The sequence below is a fragment of the Podarcis filfolensis genome (assembly GCF_964270895.1).
Source record: "Podarcis filfolensis genome assembly, chromosome: 13".
Taxonomy (NCBI): domain Eukaryota; kingdom Metazoa; phylum Chordata; class Lepidosauria; order Squamata; family Lacertidae; genus Podarcis; species Podarcis filfolensis.
The window spans coordinates 40,696,092-40,709,344 of record NC_139615.1 but is presented as its reverse complement, the minus strand read 5'-3'; the positions used below and the strand labels follow the sequence as shown (position 1 = coordinate 40,709,344).

The window sequence follows — 13,253 nt, the reverse complement described above, 5'->3', positions numbered from 1 at the left end:
ACCGCTGACTCGGTTGTGAGGCCTACTGAACAAAGTAAAGGATCGCATCTGTTTCCCACCCCTTCTGCTTCTCACCCCACCCTCTACTGGCATGTGCTCAAGATTGCCCATGAGAATATTGCAGGCTGAAACAGCTTCCCTCACCCCTGGTGCAGAGGGGCAAGCTAACAGTCTACTCGCCACAAGTTGCCTAGAGAAAACTGCCATCCTGTGTGTCATCGGTTTTTCTAAGTTGCAGCCTTATAATCAGTGGCCCTGTGCTTCCACCTCCAGCCATGCATTTGGATGGTGTCCGTCTGCAGCCGAACACCTTTCTGACCACTCCATCTACCCATCCTTCCTACACTTTGGCAGACTTCTGAGATCGAGCCAGAAGAAGAAGAAGAAGAAGAAGAAAAAGAAGCAAGCCAATGTGAAGCTGAGAGGGGTGTAGGTCAGGAGTGGGGAAGTGGGGGAGGCGGAGGCATAACGTGGCCTGGACACAGAAGTCTTTGTGGAGATTTCCAAGCATTCCGTTTGAAAACACTTCATATATCAAGTGCAAGTCCCTTCTCTTGGTACAGGCAAAACGAATCAAAGGGGGCCATGGGCCAGCTGAATGGGGGTGGCGGGGGAGGAGCAAGAATTATTGGCTCCCCCCCACCCTCCTCCTTCACTTCCACCTACCCACCTCCTCCTGCCTGTCACAGAACACCCTTTGTTGTAACTTGCTACACGCTTGCCACGAAAAAAGGTGGCGAAGGCGGCAATCTTTACGCATTGTTCCACTGAAGTCAACAAGATGCGTGCAGACGTATTATAGCTTCATCCTAAGGAGAAGAGGGGTTCATTTGCCATCAAAGCCTTTGCAAGGGCCACAGCTCTCAAACACTCAATCCGGTTGGCAAAGGGGGAACGATTTGTTATCAGAACCTCTTTGGTTGTTTGCTAAATGCTAGTGCTAAGCACGGTTCGTAGGAAAAAGTTGGACCTCTGATTCCACCTTCTTAGTAACACCAGAGATAACTTTTGTGGCAAAGGGAGAAAGAGAAACTCAGGTTTTGTGTCAGGCTGGTTTTGCAAATAAGTGCAAATAAATGCATCAATCCAATTAGAGATGGAAGAAACTGCTAGTTGCAGATTTTCTCAGTTTCTTGTATTTCCAGCCTTAAGTTCAGTTCTCCACATTTCTGCCTCGATTTGTGAATTTTTTAAAAAAGACGTCATCATGAAAATTCATCGGCGTTTTAGCGCAAATTTCTCCTTATAGACTTTTGTATGCTATTTTGCCTCATGTACACGTTTCCCCCCAAGCAATTTCCCCTAATATAATGCAGAAAAAGAGAAGTGAGCAAAATAACATAAGGCAACCCTGCTGGAATAGGCCAGTGGCCTGTCTAGTCTAGCATCCTGTTCTCACAGTGGCCTCCCAGATGGCTATGGGAAAACCACAAACAGGACCAGAGCGCAAGAGCTGAACCCCATTCAGGACCAGGACCAGAGCTAAACCCCATTCAGCCTTCCTGGGGTTTCCAACAACTAGTATTCAGAAGCATTACTGCCTCTGACCTGGCTGCATTCGAAGTCCGTAATGTGTACACTGCATACCGAAGCTATGCTCCAATGAGTCCTCCTGCAACACTTGAAGGAGCATGGAGAAGAACACCATGTTCTAAGAGGGCACTATTTTAGCCAGCTGTATCTATCTGGGAAGACAAAAGAAGCTATTTGAAATCCTAGAATCACTTGTAATGTCTGTCACTGGATCCTCCCACTGATGCTTTTGTTTTCTAAAACCTTTATAGCCCGATTACCCAAAACTTCCATGGGGTGTTAGGGAAAAGGTAGTACCTCTGGTGGGGGACATGCCTTGCTCCTTCTGGGGTAGTTCATCCACCTTTGGTCCCCACCCTGCACTCAGCTTTCACCTGATTTTAAGGCTGCCACTTAGCAGAAAGGTAGTATTATACATGGCATCAACCGACATAGTTATGTGTGTGCTGAATAAGGTGAATGCAAAAGTGGTGGGTGGAGGGGGAAAGCTAAACTCTTCCCTCACAACCTACCGGCTTTGCTCTTTTCCCCCCACCACCTAAACTCTGAAGCCAGAAATAACCTAGACTAGGAAGAAAGAAGGCCATGGGATGAGGATGGCGGTAGGTATAAGTGATGGGCAAGTGGAGGGCTAAAGGCTCCTCCAGACTTCCTTTTTGTGTAGTGTTTCTAGGCACAGGTCTGCATTCTGAAGCTTCGTGTCCGAGCGTTTTTCTTTTTGCCCCACTGCTTTCCCCAAGAAAACCCGTTTCACTTCTGAAAAAAATTTCCACAGAAAACCTGAATTGTCGTTTGTTCTGATTCAGCATGAAGAGCAGATTTTTCTAGAGAAAACGGGGTGGGCAGTGGGGCATGTGAACTGGGAAAGTGCAGACCTCTGCCTAGAAAGCACAGGGCAAAAGATATGTATGGATGAGCCCCCAGTTAATGTTCCCACCTGATACGTCTCCCCTGAAATACAAAGAGCCCCACTAGATCAGGCCACAGCCCAACTAATCCAGCATCCTGTTGTCAGTGGCCAACCAGATGCTTATAAGAAGCCTGCAAGGACATGTCTGTTAACCCCACTCTCCTCACTTGCGAGTTCCAGCAACTAGTATTCAGAGGCCTTCATCTGCATTCCCACATTAAGCAAACATAAGGTTGGGAACCTGTAACCCAGGCATTGCTATGCACAAACCTGGCACAATTTCTAAGAAACAACCAAGCAAAGACTAAGCCTGCCCCCACCCCAATGTAAAAAACAGCCTACTCAACCATTACAGGAAAAGAAAACACGAATGTAGTTTGGACAGGAGACTGCATGCAGAGCTTGTGTCGTACCAAGTACAGCGATGTATGGGGCCCACAATAAAAGATGATGTTATGAAAGAAAATGTACTGGAATTGCATTAGTGTGGGCACAGCTTTACAAGAACTGACGTTAGCTAGCTTGGGGCCTGGCCAGACATTATTTGCAATGCTTGAGCCTTGACATACATGAACCAAGCCTGATAGGGTCCAATAAGATGTTTCCCAGTGAAACAGATCAGATGAAGGTATGTGGTTTTTTGGTTCAAAATACTAAAATGGCCACAATAGCAGAAGTCGGAATCAGAGTGTCCAGTATTCTGTTAAGAGTAGAGTCCAGGGCAGAATCTAAGCGATAGCCCAGATCATTCCTGAATTGTCAGAATAAAAGCTGCTCAAAATTGAGTGACCATTTAAACATCCTCCTCCCTGCCCACATCACCAAAAAAAAAAAGAAAACACATCACCAAAAAAACACATCACCAAAAAAAGAAAGAGAGGAAACAGGTTTGTATAAAATGTGTGCTGATTTATATGTGTAGATGCAAATGCATAATTACTATAATTTAAATAGGAATGCAATATATCTAACCATGGAGAGAAAGAATCTGACCAGGTGGTCTGTGGGACTGCTCAAGCTGCTGTGCAAGGGCTCAGTATTTATGGTCAACCTGAAGGTCCCTCCTCTCCCTTCTCATGGTTCTTTATCTTTAAAGTGGACCTGGATTGGACAGTTGAGGTCTGCCCTCTGTAAAGTAAGGCATGTGAGCTCTCTAGTTTAAAGGAAGATGGTGCCTCAAGAGGATACGCTCTTAAGTGCATAGGGCAGGCAAGTTGAAAGTCCGTTTTGGGGGCTTAATCTGGCTCGCTGGTTGGTTCAATCTGGCCCCTGTGACAGTTTATTTCCTGGGGTAAAATCCTAAAAAAACCTTTGAAAAAAGTTTGGACACCACTGGCATAGGGAAAAGTTCAGATAATGAAGGAAGAAGAGCAAGACAATGGTCTGGAGAAAGGGACCATGTGTCTGTACCAACCAATCAAAGGAAGGTTTGAACCTCTTTAACAAGATGCAAGTTCTCATAGGCAGTGTGCAGGGGGCAATGGAGGAAGCTATATTGTACAGTAGTCTCATGCTCTCCTCTGTAGATGCAGCTGGTCCGAACCCACTTATGGAAGGGGCGGGTGTCACTGTGGATAACTTACTAAGGCAGCTCATGTTGCTGCAGTGACCACAAAATCCAGCAGAACTTTAAAATTTTACGTTAGGAAAAGGGTCTGAAATAAGAATAGACGATAACAAATCCACTTAAAAAGCAATGTGGAATCTGTACTGAATCCTCCCTTTTGTCCATGGTGTAGGGGGAGGGAGGGAGGGAATCTTATAAACTCCAGTGAAGTCCACTGCAGACACACCACATATCAAATGGTATTCCCCTCACAGACACACCTCCTCCCTCCTCCTCCCTGCTCAGCCTAGGTAATTGGAGACAGAGCGTTGGCCTCTGGGCTGAGTGGAGGATCCTTTGTTCCCCTTTCTGGGGCCTTGTTTTTCTGCCTCTTGTGAGGCTAATCCAGTGAGAGACAGACACATAGACACATGGAGCCTTGCTCCAGAGCTTACTGGCTAAACGTATAGTCAACACTGAAAAATTACCTAACAATGAGCTGGAGTGGGCAAGCACATTAAAGCTTTTGCACTCGGGCATTTTAAGCTCAGGCCACTGGAAGCCAAGGCTGAACAAAAAGAAATGGAAACCCAACTGTAGCTTTGGCTCATTTATTGTGCATTCCCTCTGAAATTTCCTGCCAATGAGACTTCACATGTAGAATGTGATCTGTAGATCCTACTTGGCCAAAACCCCGCAAGAACCCCATTTTTCTGCACAGAGTGGGTCTTCATGTGGGTTTTCATTCACAGAATGCAGAGTGGTGGAGCTGCTTTCAGTACACCGCACCCTGGTGCATATGGACTTAACAGGTGCTCCGGTCCTTAAGCACAGGGAGCGTCTGCAAGGATATGGCTCACATGAGATTCTTGTATTTTCAGCTTTCATTTTAAAGAAAAATAAGAAAGGGAAAACAACTAGCTAATTTATTGTAAGAGAATAAGGAAAAGTGTGCAGAAAGTATTGTACAGTGTTATGGCAAATGACTGCAAAAGTAATGGGATAGCTGACAAGCATTAGAGATTTGTGTGAATGATACAATTATTATTTTTTGTATCATTTTATTAGGTTATTACTTTTTCTGGTTGATCTCTTTCATTTTCTCCAACCCCAGAATCTCGGTGTACTATCTCTCACCATACATTTTTGAGTACTGCAGGTACTGTATTCACACAGCATCTCTACCCCATTCGTGGAGGAATTGCTAAATATGGGGCACCCAGGCCTAGGGACTGGGGTGTTATCCTATGTTGGAAAAGCTGGGCAGAATCTAGAAAAAATGTGTGTGTGGTCCCAAGTGCCCATGAGGGCTTTGGTCTTGTGTTTCTTAAAACTGCACCACTGTGTTCTACATGTTACTTTTCAAGAGCAGTTTTTCATAAGACAAGGTGAGGTCTGATATTCCAAAAGAAAAAGGCAGAATTTGCTGAAGCATCTTAAGCTGCTGTTTTGTGGACAACACGCACTGACACAAGGATACATACACCACATTCCAAGAGCATATACTGCTTGTGTCAGAGTTAAATGATTGTTTGAAATGCTAAACATCCTATCAGCTGGCTGAAAACTGTGTATGTGAAGGGGATTTGGGGTGTGGGTATGTGCAACCTCCCCTCCGCTACTTTCAAATCTTGCAAAATGAACCACAGACTGTCTGAGACATGCATGCCAAAAAAGCAAATATATTTTCTTTGGCAACAAAGTGATGAGTGAGAAGGGAAGCCATACTTGTGATCAGATCAAAACTGCTTGTTTAGAGCTGGGGAAATATGGCTTGAAAGTCTGGGGGCTGCATCAGAGTGATGTAAGGATTTGAGACCCAACCAATCTCACTAAAACGTCAGATTGTACGCTGGAAAGAGATGCAAAGAACAACATAACATAATATAAAATAAAAGTAAAATCTCAGGAGATGAAGGGAGTGGAAAAATGCTTGGAACACATTCAGTGGAGTTTAGCCAGAGCATCCCAAGGTACAAGGAGGTGAACTGCAAAAAGAAGAAAAATGGGAGGAGCCAGGCAGGCTGTAGGCTCTAGGGTCTGAGGCCAACCTCTGTGTGTGTGTGTGTGTGTGTGTGTGTGTGTGTGTGTGTGTGTATTAGGGAGTGTTGAAAGCATCAGATATGGCAAAGACAGTTAATTCAATGGCTGAGTTTTTCTGACTCTACCACATTCGTATTGTTATAGCTGAGGCACTTCAGTCTGTTAGCGAATATTAAAAACTAATAAATGGTGGTATTTAGATAATGTTTGGGATATAAAGGGAAAATACAAGCTGCAGATCTGTGTCAGACAAGGAATTCGTGGGCTAGCTTATGCAAACCAGCCTGGCCAAGTACAGAGCCACTGAGAAACAAAGGGGAACTGAGCCAGTGAGGACCACTGGCAATGAAAAAAGCTGTCCTTCCCACCCTCATCCCAAGCAGTGGACAGATACGGGAGAATAGGCAGGTTGCCAAGGTGAGGCAGGGGCATGCTGTCACAGGAAAATCTGTCCTTTTTGAAATATAATGGTTTGTTGGGAAGGAACGGGGCAGAATTCTCTGGGCTGCTACGGAGGCGATAAGCAGGAAGAAAGAGGTGGTGTGTAGGATGGCTCTGAATGCAGTGACAGGTGGCAGGAAAGGACAAGCTACTCCTGAGAATGCTATAAACTACATTTCCTTCATGTACACTCAGATTGTACATATATGTTAACAAACCATATTTTTAAAGACACTGCAGACTCCGCTGCGCCTTATTTCTCCCCAGGATCACAATACCTCAAGGACAGTCTCTCCCCAAATGAACTAACCCAGACCATGGGACCCAAGGTCCTTCTTTGTGTGCCCCCTCCAAAAGAGGTCTGGAGTGTGGCAACACAAGAACAAGTCTTTTCTTCAGTGGCTCCCCATTTGTGGAATGCTGTCCTCAGGGAGGCTCGCCTAGTGCCTTCATCACATATCTTTAGGCACCAGGCAAAAACATTTCTCTATAACCACTTCTTTGGCTGATTAAACAATGTCTTTGAGGGAGAAGGGTCATTGGTTTGTTTTTGTTATATATTTTGTGTTCTCATTTTGGAGCTTTATGTTGTGAACCTCTCTGTGATCTTCGGATGATGGACAGTATAATCAATCAATCAGTCAGTCAGTCAATCAATCAATCAATCAATAACAACCTGTTACCATGTCCATGGGGGGAGAGGGCAAACGGCTAAGAATACATGCAGCTGGGTGGTTAAGAATGCATGTGGGCAGGTGAAATTAATGCAGAGCAACCTATAAAGGTATTAAATACAGGTATTATTCACATGTGTAAATCCATTTAATTGTATTAAATAATTATAAAGTGCATTATACAATATGTACTCAGTTATTCCAGTGCTTTTGCCAAAACATGAGAAGCCAGGAGCAGGAGCAGGTTGACTTCTTACTGAGGAATCAGGTAGAAGACAGACTGTACTATCTTCTTTGTATATCCTGTATATCCACAAGCTCCAATGAAAGCTAAACATTCAGAAAAGGAGCCTAGAATGAGAAGTTAGTGAAGAATGCAGGCTAACATACTTACCTTAGATTGGCTTTTAAAGAATACGTAGTCTCTTTTTGGTTACTTGTCACCCCCAAAGGTAACAAAGGCTGTGTGCACAGTAACCCACTTGTAGCACAAGCGTAGTTTTTCTCAATCTGGAATCATTCATGTTCATCCTCAACATGCTGCTTTATCAGTCTAAAATGATTCTAGATCCTGCCATCCAGGAGTGGCTGTGGTTACTTGAAACACATTTGAAAACCCTTCCCTTGATGAAGCTATCCACACCTTTTCCTCCCTACAAATATCCCAGAAGAACAAAGAAGGAGGTGGTGATTGCTGTCTTGGTATATGCACACCCACAATGCCATTACACAAGTGTGGATACACACACCCCTTTGCCAGGACTGCCTACATCTATTTTCAAATAGATGCACTACAGGGTAATGCAGACTTAATCTGCAATGAGCTTTTATTTTCTGAATGAAACTAGTTTCCCAAGAAGTGCTTTTCAGAAGCAAAAAACATGCAGTAGATCTAGATTGTGTGTGGACTACATAGAAAAAACAAGAACTTCATTTCCATTGATTTGATTCTAGAATAATGTATGTCCTAAGCCCCCCCCCCAAAAGCCCACTAAGTACTAAGCATGCTCAGTAGCCACAGAATGTTTAATGTCACTCAAAAGAAAAAGAAAATGGAAAAATGGGAGTGAGGAGTGGAAAGGCCTGCTTGGACTCCTTGTATCTTATAGTAGTCCTGAGAGAGGGCATGGTTGGCTAGCAGGCAGAAACCTGAGGAAAAACACTTCTGCTGTAAGGTAAAGATACACAGCAACATTTTATGGTAGGTCCCACTTAATTTCAAAGTACACCCTACAGGAAATTAGATGGCCCAACCCCTCCTGATAGGGGCTGAGTAGGAGAACGCTGAAACCTTCTATGGGGGTTCACAGCATAGAAACCCTCCCTCCTCCCCACACAGAACCTGCTATAATGATGACCATTTTTGCTAGTGAAATAATTGCAGATTATATCCTTTTTTCTTTTCTTTTTTACCCCATGGCAACTTATTGAGTTGATTGAAATCATATGCTTAGAGCCATGCAATTGTAATTATTCCCAACTTGCCCTGGTAGGATTTAGATATAAGTAAATCTAGGATCCTGACCCCAATGCTTAAATCCCTTGTGTTTGTTCTTGCCTCAGTTTTGGCAGATGAAATGAGTGCCTGTTCTAATCAAGGTTGTTGCTGTTGTTGTTTTTTAAAAAATCTTTCTTTCGCCCACCGATGACTCGTACTCTGATTCTAGATACATTTGCTCAGCAGTAGGTCCTGCTTAACACAATGGAACTTATGGGGGGGAGAGTGTGCAAACAACTTCTTTGTTAATCTTCTTTTCCTAAGGCTAAGCATACCTCTTTCCATTCCAGCTTTCCTTGCTTTTCTTTACAGTTGTTTTCTCAGTTCTTCCTAATGCCAATGTCCCTCTGGGACTGCAAACTTGGTTCCAATTCTGAGGCCTAGAGAATAAGAGAACAGGTGAATTGTCTGTCTGTTACTGATTGGACCAAAGTCTGTAGGTATAGGGTACAGCACAAGTTTTTCAGTTCTACAGATAAGCATTTCTTGAAAATGCGCAGCTCTCTTGTGCCAGCAAAATGTGGCTCGGATACTTTTGTACCTGCATGAAAGGGGGAAGAGAAATTTCCAGAGAGGAGCTCCAAGTGTTGTGTAAAGAAAAGGGAAAAGCTCCCATTACTGCTAGACAATGATCATGCTATTGCCATCCACGCCTTAAGAGTCTTTCAGACTAGACTGCTGCAATGAGATTTATGGAGGGTTGCTTTTGAAGTCGGTCTGGGAAATGCAGATAGTATAAAACATCAGCACCAATCTGCTGACAGGTATGGCTAAGCTAGGTAATAACCTATAACACCTGTTCTGAAAACTTTGTAATGGTTACAGGTTGTATCTGGGTCCACTTAAATATTATCATCTATCAGGAACATTGTCTCTTCTGCAGTGTCTCCCGGAACTGTGATAGTGTGATAACATGCTCCCCTGAAAAACCCACTGGTGTTCTTCCTTAGCCTCTCCAAACTTTTGGAAATTGGGTGTTTTATTATTGTTGTTTTTGTAAGTGATTTTAGTTAGTGTTGTATTTCATTTTGTTTTATTTTTATACTTTGGATTTTTGGCAACCACCCTGAGCTCTGCTGTTCTTAAGATCTAGAAATACTGGTAATAAACAGAAGAAAAAACCTGGACAGCACACACTTGGTTGTGGACTTACTGAGCCAGGTTGTCCCAAACTAGCAACACCATTTCTGGATCAATTTGTACATATTTTATGGGGCAGGCAGTGTTATTTTACATCCATTTACAAAATATTATTTGTGGGGAAGTGGGGAAGAGTAAGAGGATTTGGGGGCAGCCAAGTTGAGTATGCATGTGTACGTAAGTACATCTAATTCTGCATTGATTAGGCCTTAAATCTGGGTTTGAGAACTTCAATGCTCTATACTGTGGCAAAACCAGAAAAACTGGGAAAACCTAGCCAACTCCCAACTGAGGCTCACAGAAAATTCCTATACTGATGGTTTAAAAAAGGATTGGACACAAATCTAGACTCAAGCACTGAAATTTGCCTTTGCTTCTAGCACCATCTGCTGTCTGTTCTGATTCCCAGCCTGTACAGTATATACTTCACAGATTTTTAACTGTTTCCCCCATGTTTCAAGAGAATATTAATTGAAAAATATGCATAAAAAGTTAAAATCAGTTTAACATAGGTAAACTATACATAGCAGCACTCAGATTTATTACCGTAACTTCTAACTTCTGCATTGTTTGTCATGGTACTGGCATGCTGTTGGTACTAGGAGAAGAGAGAAGGTATGGGAGAATGATGGAGAGAGAGGCCAGAAAAGACAAATGACTAACGGAGATTAAAAAGGTCAGGATGCTATGCAAGTTTACTACACTATCTGTGTGGTGATCCTATCACAGTTATATGTCTAAGTGGTGACAGGATCACTCATGAGTCACCTTGTACAAGTAAATGCAAAATATGTGTTGGTAAACTCTAGGGAACTTGATTACGGTGCACTTTATGTAGGATTGCCATTCAGGGTTTCCCCCCCAAAAAATCCAGTTTGTACAGAATGCACCAGTTAGGCTACTAACTGGGACTAGTTACACTGAACTTACCTTGCCAGTTCTTAAAAAGCTACACTGGTTGCTGCTCTATTTCTGGACACAATTCTACTCTGTGCTGGTAAAGGTAAAGGGACCCCTGACCATTAGGTCCAGTCGTGGCCGACTCTGGGGTTGTGGCGCTCATCTCGCTTTACTGGCCGAGGGAGCCGGCGTTCAGCTTCTGGGTCATGTGGCCAGCATGCAGTGGCATAGCGTGGGGGATGCAGGGGGGCCGGCCGCACCGGGCGCAACATCTGGGGGTTAGGGTTAGGGGGCGCAAATCCACGGGTTAGGGGGCGCAAATCCACGGGTTAGGGGGCGCAAATTACTTGCCTTGCCCCCGGTGCTGACAACCCACGCTACGCCACTGCCAGCATGACTAAGCTGCTTCTGGTGAACCAGAGCAGCTCACAGAAACGCCGTTTACCTTCCCGCCGGAGCGGTACCTATTTATCTACTTGCACTTTGATGTGCTTTTGAACTGCTAGGTTGGCAGGAGCAGGGACCAACCGACGGGAGCTCACCCTGTCGCGGGGATTCGAACCGCCAACCTTCTGATCGGTACTTACCTATAAAGCCCTAAGTGGCTTGAGATCTGGTTTCCTAAAAGGACTGCAATAGGATGTCTAATTTCAGGGCTGTGGGGGTGGGGGGAGGACACCAGAGACACCAAGGAAGACATCTGCAGGCACATGTGCCCCAGTGGGTATCATGCTGGACAGAAATTCAGAGACAATTGCATATACTTCAGAACAGCACATAGGGCTCCATCCATGCTACAGGATAGAGATACTGGTGCCTTAGAAAGAGTCGATATTGTACATATCTGTGCCAAATCCCACTTGGGCCCTGAAGGGGTTAATATATACAGTGGTACCTCGGGTTACATACGCTTCAGGTTACATACGCTTCAGGTTACAGACTCCACTAACCCAGAAATAGTGCTTCAGGTTAAGAACTTTGCTTCAGGATAAAAACAGAAATTGGGCTCCGGCGGCACGGCGGCAGCAGGAGGCCCCATTAGCTAAAGTGGTGCTTCAGGTTAAGAACACTTTCAGGTTAAGAACGGACCTCCAGAATGAATTAAGTACTTAACCCAAAGTACCACTGTACTCCACCATCACAAGCAACATTTCCATTAGACAACAGCTACAAATCCACCTAACAGTTACCTCATCCAGCCCTTATTTTACCAGCTTCTCTGCAAGAATATCATGGGGGAATTACTAAACTCAAGATACACTATGTCTACAGCATTCCCCTAATCCACTAAGCCTGTAACTCTATCAAAAAAAGAAATGAGATTTGTCTTGCATGACTTGTTTTTGAGAAACCCATGCTGGGTCTTAGTAACCACAGCATCCCTTTCTAAGTGCTCATACACAGACAGAATGTTTAATTATCTGCAATAAATGATGGTGTCATGGGGCCTGGCAGTGACAAACCAGGAACAAGACCTTGGGTCACAGTGGCTAGCTTGAAGATGTTGACCCAGTATATGGCAGCTGTGGAAAAGGCAAATTCTATGCTAGGGGTCTTTAGGAAAAGAATTGAAAGTAAAACTGCCATGTTATATAAATCTGTATCACAACTGCAATTGAAATACTGTGTATGATTCTCATCACCTCACCTCAAACAGGATATTGGAGGGTTGGAAAAGGTATAGAAATGGGCAACCAAAATGGAGAAACTTCCCTATGAGAAAAGGTTGCGGCATTTGGGATTTTTTCAGTTCAGAGAAAAGCAAGTAAAAGGTGACGACTGAAGTTTATAAAGTTATGCGTGGAAGTTTTTTTGGGGTTTTTTTTTTTTTTGGCCTTCTTTCATAACATTAGACCCTAGCAAAACTGAATGTCAGGACAGATATAACAGGCACTTCTTCACACAGTGCATAAAACTACGGAACTCACTCCCACATGAGGACAATGACGGCCACCAACCCGGATGGCTTTAAGATTAGGAGGGTAAAGCTATCAGTGGTTACTGGCCATAACTACTGTATTTTACCTCCAAGGTCTGAGGCGGTATCTTCCCGAATACTGGAAACCAGGGTAGGGGAGAGTGCTCATGCGCTCAGGTCCCACTTGCGGGTTTCCCATGGGCATCTGGTTGTGAGAACAGGATGCTGGACTAGTTGGGCCACTAGCCTGTTCCAGCAAGCTTCTCTTAGGTTTTTATGTGACTCGTCTCTGGCCCTGTGGAGACCCCTAAAATGGTCAAGGTGCAGTGGGACTCTCCCCATATCAAATCCTACATACAGCGCATATGCAACATCTTTCCTTTTCACATTAATTTTTATTTTTGGGGGGGTGGAAAGGAGAATATAGGGCTGGATCTTAGTAGCCCAAACGAAGTCTCTTGTCTGCCGCAGGCACTGCACCACAGCCCTGCTCCTGCCTCAGTCCTTCTCACAGCTCCCCTTCCCCATGCTACGCGTTCACCAGCTGTGGGTTTACCTGCTTTTTTTTTTTTAATTTTTTGTTCAGTTCTTTAAAATTCAGTTTTTAAATCTACCCGCTTCTTTCTCTCAATCCCACCACATATTTCCTC

At 44.1% G+C, this 13,253-nt stretch overlaps 1 long non-coding RNA gene across 3 annotated transcripts; it reads right to left on the bottom strand.

The window, feature by feature from the left end:
- Positions 1–5,222: 5,222 nt before the first annotated feature.
- LOC310748170 lies at positions 5,223–12,440 on the bottom strand. Of its 3 annotated transcripts, none has more exons than XR_014541153.1 (3): positions 12,334–12,440; positions 8,921–9,025; positions 5,223–7,498 (listed from the first exon to the last, which is right to left on the bottom strand). It is a non-coding gene; the product is annotated as an uncharacterized lncRNA (long non-coding RNA). The 3 variants fall into 3 exon arrangements; XR_014541154.1 differs by having other exon boundaries at positions 5,223–7,477; XR_014541155.1 differs by lacking the exon at positions 5,223–7,498 and adding an exon at positions 7,505–7,800.
- Between the last annotated feature and the right edge of the window lie 813 nt (positions 12,441–13,253).